Source organism: Macrotis lagotis, chromosome 2 (assembly GCF_037893015.1).
Source record: "Macrotis lagotis isolate mMagLag1 chromosome 2, bilby.v1.9.chrom.fasta, whole genome shotgun sequence".
NCBI lineage: Eukaryota > Metazoa > Chordata > Mammalia > Peramelemorphia > Peramelidae > Macrotis > Macrotis lagotis.
In genome coordinates, this window is record NC_133659.1 from 342,445,395 (window position 1) to 342,459,689 (window position 14,295).

Consider the following 14,295-nt stretch of genomic DNA (forward strand, 5'->3'; position numbering starts at 1 on the left):
CAATGGATGATGGTCAGGATCCTAGAGGTTTTACATAAGATCCCTTAAGTTAGGATTTTTATTGTATTTAAGGTTTTGTAGTTGTTAAGTTGTTTAATTGCTACATCTGTGAGATTTTCTTGGAAAAGATACAGAAGCAGTTTTCCATTTCCTTCCCCAGTGAATTAAGGAAAACTGAAATTAAGTAACTTGCCCTGGGTCACATATCTGAGGTTGGATTTGAACTTAAGTATTCCTGAGTCTGGGCCCAGAACTCTGTCCACTAAATTAATTAGCTGCCTCCTATTTTAGGTTTATAAAACACTTATCAATCCCACAAAGGAAGTTATGATATGATCCTTATTTTTATAGACAAGGCAACTGAGGCAGGCAGAGGTGAAGTGACTTGCCCAGAGTTACATTCCTAAGGAGGAACTCAGAACTTCCTAACTCTAGGTTAGGGCTTCATCTATTCTGATGCTTCTTCTTCTTAGGCTCAATCCCTGGACTGAATCAATAAGATGGAATTCAGTAAGGACAAATGTAAAGACTCATACTTGGGTTCAAAAAATCAATTTCAAAAGTACTGGATGATTCTTATCTACAGAAGGAACTGTGGGGTTTAAATTCAGACCAAAACTAACCAGCTTCCATTTTAATAAGCTGTTTGATGAATTATGGGATTTTTCCCTCTACTTTTTTTCTGATTTGATTTGTATAGCCTATATTAGATTGCTTCCTTTGAGGGGGAGTAGGGGAAAGAAAAATATAAAACCTCAAAACCTTGCAAAAAATGATCGTTGAAAACTGCCATTGCATATAGGTGGAAAAATAAACTATACACACATATATGTATATAGTTTATTTGTTGTATTGCGGAATGTAACAGAATCATCAAAGTGAGGCTCAGCAGACCAATAAGCCCAGCCAGATCTCATCATTTCATGGTAAATGATAGTTATTTCATATTCTTCCTTTCCCTCTTTCCCTCACCCCCCCCCCAAATCTTAGAAGGGAAAGAAATGACCTCTTTAGCAGTGGCAGAGAGTAAAAATGTCTGCTCTCTCTGAAAGTGCAATGTCAATGAGCTAATAGGAAAATGAAAGACTGGTAACTTACTCCTTGGACATACCCGATGAGAGGGCAGCATCCACACAAAGCCAAGCTAAGTGATCAGGGAGATCACTGTCATCCTCTTTAAAGAGAAGAAACCTGATGAATACTCTGGAATATTATTGTTCTATAAGAAACCATAAATGGTTGGACTCTAGAGAAGTATGGGATGACTTACAGGATCTGATGTTGAGTGAAAGGAGCAGAACCAAGAGAACAATGTAAATATCAACAATATTATGAGATGAACAACCTTTAGGGGAGCAACTCCTCTCAAAAGTCCAGAGAGTTAGGACAACTGAGACTGGTTATGGACGATATTATCCCCAACCAGAGGAAGAAAAACAAAACAAAATGAAACACAGGAAAAAAAAACCAACCCTTCCGAATCTGGTGAACACTTTATAAAAATGATCTCTTATGTCTCTCTTTCCCTTAATCCTAATTCCTCATGCCAAAAATGACTAATCTGTACATATGTTGAACAAAACAGGTATGTAAAATGCTAACCTGATTGTTCCCTGCTGAGGGGAAGCAGGTGGAAAAGGAGGGTGGAGGGAAATTTTGTAAATTGGAAATATACATGTACAAATGGATGAAAATAAATAAATAAAATAAAAAATAAAAAAAAGAAACTTCAGGGAAGCTCCATCAAAGTTGAGTACTCCCAAAGGCACTGAACACAAGGAGAGTTGTTTAGCTGAACCCACATTTCTTTTTAGACAACGTCTACAACTTCCTCTTCTGCCGCTGGCGACTCTCAACTCAACGACTTTAATAACAGACTTTGTTAATCTATAAAACAATCTACAACCCTCCCAGATTTCATAGTTCTATGAAAGAACAACAGTCTGACTGCAATTTTAGTCAAGATATAACAACATAGAAGAAACATAGGTATTTGCTGAGTTATGAATTCCTAACTCAGAGCCAACCTTCAAATGAGCAAAATGCTTTCTTTTTGTCCTTCTTCACCCATTTTCCAGGTTCTGCCCCTTTTCTTCTTTCATCTTCCCAGGAAAGAAGCAGATCTTGGCTAGCATGAAAAACTGATCAATGCAATCCTAGTATCCCAGCTGACCAGACAGAATCAGGCTTTGAACAATAAATAAGGTGGTGAAGACTAGGCCAAGGTTTCAGAAGGAGATGACCTAAAGATGGACTCTAGAGAACACAGGAAAAAGGTCATGCTACCAGATTGGAGCATTTACAGAATAAGCCAAGTCTTAGATTTCTCTAGAATAAAAGGTTTACCAGTAATTATAGGTAAGAGATTCCTGTTATACCCAAGCTGGACTGATATCCATTGTCAATCCCCAATGTGCCAGTATCTTTTCCCCATATCTCCTTTCTTCTCCCTAGGAATTTATATAAAGGTCTGGTTGCTTCTTTTCCTCTTTCCCCATACTTGTAACTCTCCCAACTTTTCCTCCCTCTCATCTTCCTTCTGATTTTTGCCCAGTTAATTCAGAAAAGCCCATTTTGGTGTTATCTCTAAGGCAAAGAATAAAAATCCCTAATCCTGGTTATCGGGAGAAACCAATGTCATTAACTGCTAGGGTAAAACCCTTCAAAATGCCCCTTCAGAGTTTCAACAAAAGTTTACAGCCCCTCTTCATTAAATAAAATACTGTATCTCAGCAATTGCATATGGCTACTTGTTGTCTTTCCCATCAAGTTTCTCTTGGGCTTCCAGAATCCCTTTTCCAGAGTCTCATTCATCTAGAAAAGTGGTCAGCTAAGGTCCGAAGGGAGACATGGAAGAAGGGAAGGGGAAAGGGGGCAAGAGAATGGTGAGGCTTGGAGAATTCAGAAATTACCAAGATTAAATTTCCAATCTGGAAAACAGTCCAAAAATGGAGTTTCAGAAATGTTTTAGAGGAAAATGATTAGTGTAAAATAAAATGCTCATTTGGATACATGTTTGATTTTTTTTTTTAACCAATTAAGTCAAGCCTTAAAGTGCTATTGAAAAAGGGAAAGGAATATTGAGAGACAATCTCAGTGTACTGCAGAATGAATGAACTGTATATCTAATGAAAACAGTGAATTTGGCGGGTGCCAGTCTCCCCAAACTTGTCCCCATCATATAAATACAAACTGCATTTCTGAAGCATTCTGCCTTGTCTTCCCTAGAGTACAAGGTTGAGAATCCCAGAGACAGGTCTTGCAAGGACCAGGTACCTTGAGTCCAACCCCTTCATTTTATTGGAGAGAACACTGAAATCCAAAGATGGGAAGGGACTTAAGCACAATAACACAGGTACTAAGAGAGAGACAGAACTGCTTATGTAAACCAGATTACCATGTAGAAGATGTCAAAAAGCACTAAGATAATTTCCTGGCTTCAGTGTCCCAAGAAGCCACCAAGCATCCTCGGTCTCTATGAAGATGCCTGTGAAAACCTACTCAAAGAAATTTCTCAATTCTGTTATCCAATGGGGTTCCTTTTTCTTCTGATTTTTGTTTTATTCCAGAGGGGAAAAAAAGGGCAGGAATAACAACAAATAAAGATGAATAATCAGCACAGCAAACCCTGGTGCTATAGCAGAGAACATCATTGCCAATAGCTACTGGGTTGGCCATTTTTTATCCAAAGCTCAAAGAGTTTGCCTCAGTTTCCTCCTCTGGAAATCCTCCCAGAATTATTTTGAGTATCATCTGGGATAATAATTGTAAAGGGCTTTGCACAGCATCTAATACAATTATGTAGCTAAGATTATACATGGTCAGCTGGATGGGAGGTCCTCCACTAGGAACATATGCTCTGGTGCACATAATCCCTAAAGGAATTCAGAATTCTGGTCCCTTTTCCAATCATGTTACCTGCCTGAGGGGGGGGGGGGTTGCTCTAGATTTTGGTTCCATACCAAGAGTAACCAGTCCCTTTAACTTAACCACCATTTATCACATTGTTTCTAGGGGAAGATGAAGTCCACTTTCCCGCTAACTAACTGTGGAAGGCAAGCACCCCTAATGTCCCTCAATAGGGTCCATGAGTTTTGATCAGTTGCCAATACAAGGAGCTATTCATTAATGAGAGGATAGCTTACTCAGTTCCTGCTGTTCCCCCTTATGCCCTTCTCTAGGCAGTCAACTTGAACGTTTGCAGGGGAGTTAACTATAGAATGTGTTCATGTGAAATATACTGAAATGAAAAGCTATTTAAAATAGCTTTGACTATCTTCAGTCACAGGTGGTTTGGGGAAGGCTGGGTTTGTTTAGGGTCTGGACCAGCTGGCTCAGGTGTTGGAAGCCTTGGCTGCCAGGCCAGTTCCCCAAGCAAATGTATCAACAGTGACTCTACAAACCAAAACATCCTGCTTCAGAGGCTTTCAAGGGTCAAGGATACAATGAAGAGCATGCCTGGACACCCCTGTCAGGGGCTGAGGGGGCAAGGGCAAGACCCAGGAGTCATTCACTGGTCTGCCATATCTATTCCTCAAGAAGGGTGGGCAAACACTCCCTGACAGCACTAAGTGTGCTAGTCTTTTCTGTTCCATGATTTGAATTAAGTGGCTCTGTCAGGGGTTTTCCTTGGCTTCCTTGCATTACCTAGAACCATGTCCAAAGAACTCCCAGAGTGCTGGAAGAGCATTGACAAGGCTTCGTCCAGTACCTTGGAGAGCAGTGAGAGCTGGTGTGGGCAGATGGCAGCCAACAGGGTGGCGCTACAGGCTCAAAAGTTCACTCAAATAGATTGGTGAAAGAGACAGGAGATGAGAAGGAAGAGAGGAAAAAGAAGAGGCCAGAAAGAGGGAGGTGGGGAGGGAGAGAAGAAAAGAGAGAGAAGGAGAGAAGAGAGAGAAGGGGGCAGAGGAAGAGACCTTCAAAGTTTAGGAAACATTTTTCAAGGAAAGCAACGGCCACTGGGATTCTGCATGGATCTGCAGAACATAACTCATAACCAAGTTATGCAAATGAACCTAATCTTAGTTTAAATTTTGACAGACACAATGCTGTCAGATGGGGAAATGTCTTCCATGCCAATATTTCCCAGGACTCTTTGAGCTGGTCCACCATTATGTTGTTGTGACCCAAATGGAGAAGCTTAGGCTGAACAAAAAACCTATCTACTCAGAATAACCAAAAGTGTGATCATTCATGCATCAAGGCCTACCTGGAAGGTCTCCAGTGGATGTCCAAGGAGCTGGCCATCCTTTGACCATCAAAATCACTGACTGGCAAAATAGAGGGTAATGCTGGGAGCTGGGCTTTAGGCCCAGCCAAGGCACTGGGAACATTGATCCCAGAGGGCAATACTGGCAGCTGGGCTTCAGTTCCCAGCCAAAGGCACTGGGAACATTGATCGTAGAGAAGATGAGCACATATGAAGCACTGACTTGAAGAGGAGGATTTAGACTTAGTACAAAGATGGTGAACTTGTTGGGTAAGACATGACTTCAGATTCCTGCTGTGTGATCTTGGACAAATCACCTGACCTCTGAACCTCAAGCTCCTTCTCTGTCAAATGGGAAATAATAACACCTGTAGTATCTATTTTCCAAGCTTGTTGAGAGGGCAACGTATAGTCAACACCTATGTTTAGAAAGTACATTTCTTATCCTATTAATCAATGGGATTTCTCTTGCATCAGTGCCTGATCAGTTCCAGAATAGATTTCCTTTCAGGCTGAATTGGGATGGGAAGTAAGGTAACTTACTGAAAGCCAAGTGATCAGGGATGGGGAAAGAAGGAGGGCCAGGAAAAAGAGAGGCCCTCAACCCCAATTTATAAACACCTCCTCAATTTCCAATTCTTTGCCACCCCAAATTGAATGTCTATAGCTATTTTTGTACACATAGGTACTTTGCCTTTTTTTAAAAATATCTATTTGGGATACAGATCCAGCAGGAATCTGGCCAAGTCAAAGGGTATGCACAGTTTTATGTCTTTTGGATACAATTCCAAATTGCTCTCCAGGATGGTTGAATCAGTTCACAACTCTGCCAATAATGCATAGAGTCCCAGCTTTTCTTCATTCTCCCCACCACCCCATACATACACAACACATCAGTAACAGACTCATACTTATCCCAGAAATGACTGCAGGGAAGGCCCTGAAGTCAAGTCTCCTGGGAGAGGGTGTCAGCTCAGCATGTAGCTAGCTGAATATGACCTTTGTCTTTTGAAGTCCACACAGAGATTTGTCTTTAAGGGTCTGAGATTCACCCCCACCCCAAAACACACCTTAAAGGAGCTTGAAGTTTCTATAGCTACACAATAGCACTTCAGATACTCTGGACAGTGAATAGGTGATAAAGTGTTAAGAGGACAGGTCTAAGGGTCTCTCACCACTAGTAAGCCCCTGAGGATTCCAAACACCATTGTGTTTGCATGTAATGCTCTTTAGAGGAAATCAAATCAGATACCACTTTGCACAAACTGAAGGTAGTCATTTTTTTTTAAAGCACTGGATTTGGAAAAGAGGAACCAGTTTCAAATTCCATATAATAAGCCATTCCAACTCATTTTTTTTTAGGTTTTTGCAAGGCAGATGGGGTTAAGTGGCTTACCCAAGGCCACACAGCTATGTAATTATTAAGTGTTTGAGACTGAATTTGAACCCAGGTACTCCTGACTCCAGGGCCGGTGCTTTATCCATTACGCCACCTAGCTGCCCCCATTCTAACTCATTTCTCTACCTGACCATAGGGTTTCTGAATTGAGGACCAGGCTTCTCCTCATTGCTGAAGCTTCTTTCTTACTTCCTGGTCATTCCTTACAATCAATTAAAAACCTCCAACTCAGTCTACCCGAGAGCCTTGGCCTTCCTCATGGCCTCCAAGCTCATTGATTCGAAGAAATACCATCCTAGTGTATGCCCTGTGACAATTTTATAACTACACCAACTTCTTCATTAACTCCAAATTCCTCCTAATAAGGGATTCTCTGCTTTCAGGACAGGATGATGATGATGATGATGATGATGATGATGATGATGATGATATTCTCCTTTCCTCAAAGAAAGAGGAAAAGGACCCATGGGTACAGATATCTTTACAGCAGCTTTTTTTTAGTGGCAAAAAATTAGGAGCTAATGGGATTTTCATACTTTGGGGAACAACTGGGCAAATTATGGCCTATGACTATAATGAAATATGATTGTAAGCTAAGAAAAAGAGAGTTTCAGAGAAGCTTGGGAAGATTTGTATGATCTGATGCAGAGTGAAGTATGCAAGACCAGGAGGACAAGTTATAAGATGATCACAACAATACTCAAAGAAACGTTGAAGAAACTCTTATCAGTGTCCTGACCAACCACAATTTCAAAGAACTCAGATAAAGCCTACCCCCCACCTGAGGGAGATGATGAAGGTAGGGTGCAGAATGAGACACACTTTTCAACATGGCTAATGTTGGCATTTGTTTTGCTTGACTCTGTCTATTTATTACAAAGGTTTTTCTTCTTATTCTTTTCTTTTCCTCTTTTTCTTTTTTTCCCCTCCTAATGGCGGGAAGGTAAGAAATGCTTTTTGGTTGATTTGATTGCAAGGAATCTTGATGAGTTAATCCCTCAACTCCTTTAACAGATAAGAGACCCAGAGAGGTTAAGGGATGTCCCCACAAATCTCCCAACAACCACCATTTATTTTTCATAAAGTATAAGTCCTCATTACCCTCTATTTTTCATAAGTCCTCAGGATAAAAATGAAACAGTCCTCATCTTCAAAAAGCTTCCTGTCTTCACAGGTGGTTTGACTCCACACTCAATTGTCTCACCATTTGATCTCTAGTCCTTTCCTCCCTCCAACTGCTGAAAGGGAATTAGATCCTCCTTTATCAGGATTCTGCTGTACGCTATGATCAGGAACTGACACAGCTGAACCTCAGCCTCCACCCAGTCTCCTGCTTTCACAGACAGAAACTAAGCACCCAACAAAGCCAGCGATTTTCCCAGGAGTAGCTTGTAACAAGAGGAGAAGGCATAGAGCAACTTCAGCATTTGACACTTGTCAGACTTATCATTGACCAACCTTTCATCAAAGTGACTAAAATCACTGGATTCCCTCATCTCATTGCAGAAAAGAAGAACCAATCAAAAAGCTCCTGTTGACTGTCCCTAGGGAAGTTAGGTCCATCAGATGAAGCCTGGGTCTAACAAAGTGTTGAGGAATGCCCCACCTCTTCCTTGAAACATTTCTTATGCCCATTGTGAGTTGTTACTACTCTAGAAAGGAGCTGACAGTGTCTTTGGATGACCCAATGAACCAGAGCAACTTAGACTGTTCCCTTACCCAGAGGGTCTCCTGAAAGGGAGTTGAAAAGGGACTTTGGAGGGGGATGGTCTGCTTTTCCTTCTAGTCCTTTAATAACAAAGTAGAGCTTAATGGGGAACTCCCTTGGCAGTCTTCTTGGTTATGTCATTAGATGAAGAAGAATTTCATCTCCTCTGGACTAAGTGGTTGAGGAGTTTAGCTACAGAGCATTCCTATGCAGAACTCAAAGGGTAGAGGGAGTGGGTAGGATCACAACATCTGGAAAGATTCTTATTTCCTCCATTGACCTACATCATTAACCTTGGAAAGGAAACTTCTAGAAGTTAGTCTGAGTCAAGGATGAGAGAAGAAAGTGTGCCTTCGATGGATGATGCTGGCCAATGGCTTCATACAGAAATCCTTGGAGATTCAGAATCTTTTGGGCTGAAAGATAGTTTGGTCCAATCCTTTCAATTTACAGATGAGGAAACTGAGGCTCAGAAAGGAGAAGGGACTCCCTTAAAGTCATGTAGCAAGCTTGAGTCAGGGACTAGAATCTCTAAAATCAGGGACTAGCCAAGAACTCCCTCCCTTGCCCTATATTTCAACATACCAGTTTGAATGATGAATCCTATCCCAAGTAGGAGCTCCACCTTTTGTTTTCTTAAGAATCCAAACCCTTTTGATAAGCTTAAAATCTGAGATTTCCTATTGCCACATTCATTACATGAACATTTTGATTTAGAATTCTTGCTTGTGTCCTAATTTCATGCCCCATTAGTGGTCAAAGATCATTGGCTGTCCTTGAAAGTGGTTAAATATTCACCCTTTGTTTAGACTTGTGACCAAGAGACAAAAATCCAACTTTGCAAGAGTAGTCTGAGCAAAGAGATTAAAGAAAAGTCTCTGCTTTTGTATTTGGGATTAAAAATAAGTACACAACCTGGCAGAGGAAGACAAAGCTTATCTCTCTTAAACTGCATTGCTAAATATAGTGTCTTTGACCAAGAAGTGAGGAAAGGCACAGACTATAAATCTTTGTCTCTTCCTTCTAAGATCATTTTCCCAATAATATAAGCAAGACATTTCATTGTCCTGGACCTCAGTTTCTTTATCTGTAAAAATCAGGGATAAACTAGATGGTCTTTGAAGTTCCTTTCAGATCTATCTATGTTCTGAACCCTTGGGGAGATTCAGCCATCCAGGCTCCTCTTTTCAATAAGGGAAGAAAAGTTGGGTGGTACCACACCCTGGCACTTCATCAGCCCATGTGATGGTGAGCAAGCCCCTTCCCCTTTCTGGGTCTCAGTTTCTTTCTCTAACAATGGAGTTAGATTACATGACTACTGAAGATCCTTCCAGCCCTTACTTTCTGACCCTCTCTGCCTCAGCATGCTGAAAGCCCAAATCACAACCTAGGATCTTTTTTTGGGTTCAGTTTACTGACTTTCGCAAGGCCTCACCAAGAGGCTTTGCTTCTAGCCTCATCCAGGGGAGCATTGGCTCTCTCCCTTCCTCGCCAGGGATTTTCTGACCCGCTGCAATACCACCCCCTGCAGGGATTTCCAGGTCTGCTCCTAGTCTTGCCCTCAGTGAGTGTACTCTTCTGTCCTTTCCTTACAGGGGCTGGATTCCACTGCTGCTGCCACTGCCGCCACCACTGCTACTGCTAATACCACGACTACCTCCCCCTACTGCTGAAACAGCACAGGAGCAGCAGAACTAAGGCATACAGTAGGTGCTTAATCCATTCTTGGTACCTAATTAGAGGTCTAGAAGGTAAGGATCTCGCCCCCCTTTGCCCTTCAGGATTCCTGTGCTGCCCATGGACATGGGAAAACCTCGGGTTACTTGACTTGGCTCCAGCTGTTTTCTCCCATCTCTCACTGTCCTCACTGCTCTGTTCTTCATACTATCCCAGAGATATGATCTCCATCACTAAATGCAATGATTTTGGTCAACTTTGCCTCCTGGTCAAGGAAGGACTTTTTTTTTTTTATCCTTTAGAAATAGGAGCCAGGTTCACAGATTGAGCTGGGGCATCGAGTTCATTTTATCATTGAGGAACCTGGGAGCCAGAGAAGTAAAGAGATTGGTTCAGGATCACACAACTCTGAGGGGTCAAAGGCAGAACACGAACCCAGGGCTTCCTGACTCCAAGTCCAATGCTGTGTCTACTAGGACCCTTGGTCTCTTCTCAAGCAGAGAAACAATAATCTTTTCTTCTCTTTCTTATTAGTCTGAGGCACAAGCCCTCTTGAAATACAACCCTTTCCCCCCCGTGTTTCAAACTTGTAGTTTCTCCCTGTTGGGTCAGCACAAGAGGAGTATAGTTTTCTGCCCTGGGAGACATTGAGCCGAAGTGGCCTGGCTGCTTTCCTTTCTGGTCAAAGACAATTGGGCCATTCTAGTCCAAATCCCATCATCCAAATGCTGCAGCCAAAGTTGGGGCCGGCACCTTCTCCATTGCCCTATATACTGGCAGGAGCTTGATCTCAGACTTAACAAAGAAAAACTTGAAGAAAATAGCCTTAAAACCAATCTCTCTGTGGCCTTTTCCCTTTGTAACAAAGACTCTCAAACTGTAGCTGACCTTGGGACATCACAGCATGGTAGGAGGGTCCCCCAGAGGATCATGGGAAGGGGCTCACCTGGCACTAAGGGATGCCCTCAGAGCGCTGCCCTCCTGACCCGGGGTAGTAGGTGGCTAGTTCTAGAGCCCCACTGCCACCTTTGGCATATTGGGAGACAGCAAGGAAGGCCTCTACCATGTTGGTGGCACAGATCAAAATCAGGTCACCTGGCTTGAATGGGCTGAGGAGATGAAGGGCCTGCATTCTTGGGAGCTAGGCCAGTGGGAGGCAGCTAGACAGTGTAGAGGTCCGTCCCTGGTGGGGAGGCACAGCCCTGCCAAAATCTGGGGCCTCCACCCCTAGAGAGAGAGACAGGAATCTTTCACAGAAGAAAGCTGGGAACCAAATGAGGACACTGAGGCCTCAACAGGAACCTTTGGTCTTATTAGTGTCTTGCAGGGGGCTGCAGAGTGAACCCTGGCCCTGCCCCCACTGTCTCTGTCACAGAATCTCTGCTGATCTTAAGTCTGTCTTTTCCCCCCACAAAAACATCCATCACTTCCCTACTGCACCGGCTCCCTCGGGACAGGGAATGTCAGGCACCCCAGGCTGGAAAACTGAAAGAAGAGGTGAGACAACTTGCCTGGCCACTAAAGGAGCCTGCAGACACAATCTGCCAAGCGGGACTGACGAAAACACAGCTTTAAACCCCAAATGTGTCCCTCGAACCCCAGGTGGGCAGGCATCAGTGGGCAAGTAGTTCCAGAGGTACATGTTTAACTCATTCATCTCATTCATCTAAATAGTTAATAAGAGAAAAGATGTTCTCAAGAGCCAATCACAAAGGCTTTCCAGATCTCTGGCCCTCTAGGAGCATTTCCCGATGGCAGCCGAGGAGGCAGGGGACCGTTCTGCCCAGCCCTGGCCTCCATCCTGGGACCACCCCTCCTTCCTTCTCGATCCCACCCAGGGCAGCCCAATGACTCCTGCTCCTGCCTGCTCCTGCCCGCTCACGTGTTGGAGAAGGCATGCACTGCCAGGCTGCTGCTCTCTTTAAATAACTGCCTCCCTTCTACTGTATCTTGGCAACTTGTCACTGAAACGTGATTATCTCACAACCCCAGGCCGCTTCGGTTACAAACCGGGCCGTGGAGCTGCCACTTCGCCTGCCGTGAAGGATCCGGAGGCCACCGAGCACTCCGTCCTCTTGGCTGGGTCCCCTTTTGTCCTTTAGGCCTCAGCCTGGGGGTCAGGCGGCTTGGCTCCGCCACGGCCGAGTGGCCAGTGGGACACTCGTCCCAAGGATTATCCGTGACCTCTAAGTTCGAAGTGGAGGCAAGTAGGTCACGAGAGGGACATTCGCTGTCTTGATTGATATTCTGCTTAGAAGCTGGAAAAGCTTTGCTCATTAGCAGCAGTTGGGCTCTGTGTTGGGTTCCAGGAACTTGCGGGGCTGCTTCAGGGGTGGGTGTCTTCTCTAGGACCCCAGATGGGACAGGGAGTCCTTGCAGGGCCTGCAGCAGGGGCAGCCTCCCAATGAGAGACTTCAAGCTGGGTCTACACTGTGGAAAGAGGTCGGCTCGGGATTCTCACTCGGGACCTCCAAGCATCAATCGCTCTGGTGGCCCAGGCTGGCCAAGCCCTACCTGTAGAAGCCAAGAGAAACCTGAAGCGGAAATCCTCCGCAGCTACTCCTGCCCTCTGTCCTGTCCCAGCACGTGGGTCACGGACATATACGACCCAGAGAAGGAGGGCAAGCGTCTGTCTCCACGTGTGAGGGGCGTGGAGGTCATGGCCCAGGACCCTCCTTCCTGGCATGGACTTGGCTCTGGAGGTTGGGGGGGGCTGCTTATACAAGATTTGAGACCCCCTTCCCCCGCAGTGTTCAGCCCAGGGGCCAGGTCTGTCTCTGATCAGTTTACTGAATTCTGCACCCCACGGTGACCCAGGTAATGTTTAGTCAACGCTTGGACCCCAAGAAGTGGGCAGAGAGATGCTTCAAGGGGAAGAGTCTGAGCATAAGGACCCTGCAGGAAAAGAGCTCCCCTGCCTCGCACCCGCAGCAGGGAGGAGCGACTTGGAAGGGTCTGCTTATTGCCCAGAAGGTAAGTTTTGAGACGAGGCCGCCCCAAAGGGCTGCGGTAAGAGTGGATGAGGGGCCCGGGAACCCCAGGAGGCTGGGTCAGGAACACCCTCTTGCCAGATCAGTTCACTCTGAAGTCAGAAATGAAGGTTTTGGGGGGCAGTGAGGTGGCGCAGGGGATAGAGCACCGGCCCTGCAGTCCGGAGGACCCGAGTTCAAATGCAGCCGAGCTGTGTGACCTTGGGCAAGCCACTGAACCCGCTGCCTTCAACAAACAAATAAACTTTAAACTAGGAAACTTAGGCTTTGGAACATGGAGTCACCAAACGGGTACCTGGTTTGGGTCTGCGACCCCGACCACCACAGCCAAGCGATGCCACCCCGGGGGCTGCCACGCACCCTGGCCCCCAGCAGCCTCTGGCGGGCACGTCCACCGCTGCCACCTCGGCTGCTGCGGTGGGCGCCCTTCGGGGGGCACTGCCCACCCCGCTCCCCCTGGGCTCCAGGCGCCCCGAGATGCGGAGGAGGGAGGGGGCGCCCGGTCCGGGGCGCAGCCAGGAGGCCGGGTGCCCGGCTGGGGGGTCTCTGCCGCCGAGGTGACCTTCCCCTCCCTCCGCCGCCGACCCCGGGGGCCCCCCACCCTGCAGGGCGGCCCGGCCCCAAGCCTCCGCGGGCCCCTCCCGGCGGGGCCCTCTCCTTCACCCTGGTCCGGCCCGGGGGCGTCTCTGTGTCCACTTTGGGGGCGCGCTCGGCCCGAGCCCCGGGCCGTCCGGGGCCCCCGCGGGGCCCGTCCCTACGGCGCAGGGGGCTTCTGGGGGTCCGGGCCCCCCGCAGGGGAGTTACCTGGGGCCGCTCCGAGGCCGGGGCCGGCGCGTCCCCCGGAGCCCCCGCCGCCCCCCGCGCACCCGGCCCGGGGCCCCGGGGCCAGGCGGGGGCGGGGCGGGGGCGGGGCGGCAGCGCCCCCCCCGCCGGAAGCCGCCGCCCGCGGGGCGACCCCCCCCCCAGCTGGGCCGGAAGGAGCGGCCCGCTGCCCCCGGCGCCCTTACCCGGCCGAGCCCCCGCGGGAGGAGGCGCCCATGGGCCCGCGTGCCCGCCGCGTGCCCGCCGCCGCTCTGCCGCCGCTCGCGGCCCGGCCCGGGCTGGGGCCCGCGGGGGCGGGGCGGGGCGGGGCGCGCTGACAGCGGGGCGGGGCGGGGCGGGGCGCCAGCGAGCATGCGCAGGGGCCCGGCCCGCCCCCGGCCCGCCCCCGCCCCGCCGCGGGCACCTGCCGCGCCTCGGGAGGGGGCGGAGACCGGGGCGGCCCGGCCCGGCCCCGCCCCCCGCCCCGCCCCGCCCCGCCCAGGCCCCG

General features: G+C 47.4%; 1 protein-coding gene across 3 annotated transcripts in view; it reads right to left on the reverse strand.

Annotated features, from left to right (window-relative positions):
• Nucleotides 1-14,081, reverse strand: part of PPARA (peroxisome proliferator activated receptor alpha) — a 55,658-nt gene extending 41,577 nt beyond the window's left edge. Inside the window, exon 1 of one of the 3 annotated variants that reach the window (XM_074227281.1) lies at nt 13,994-14,081. The gene's annotated coding sequence lies outside the window, so the exon portion shown is untranslated. Of the gene's footprint in view, nt 1-8,904; nt 13,305-13,790; nt 13,812-13,993 lie in introns of those variants that run through there. The other 2 variants (XM_074227285.1, XM_074227284.1) reach the window with 2 other exon arrangements.
• Between the last annotated feature and the right edge of the window lie 214 nt (nt 14,082-14,295).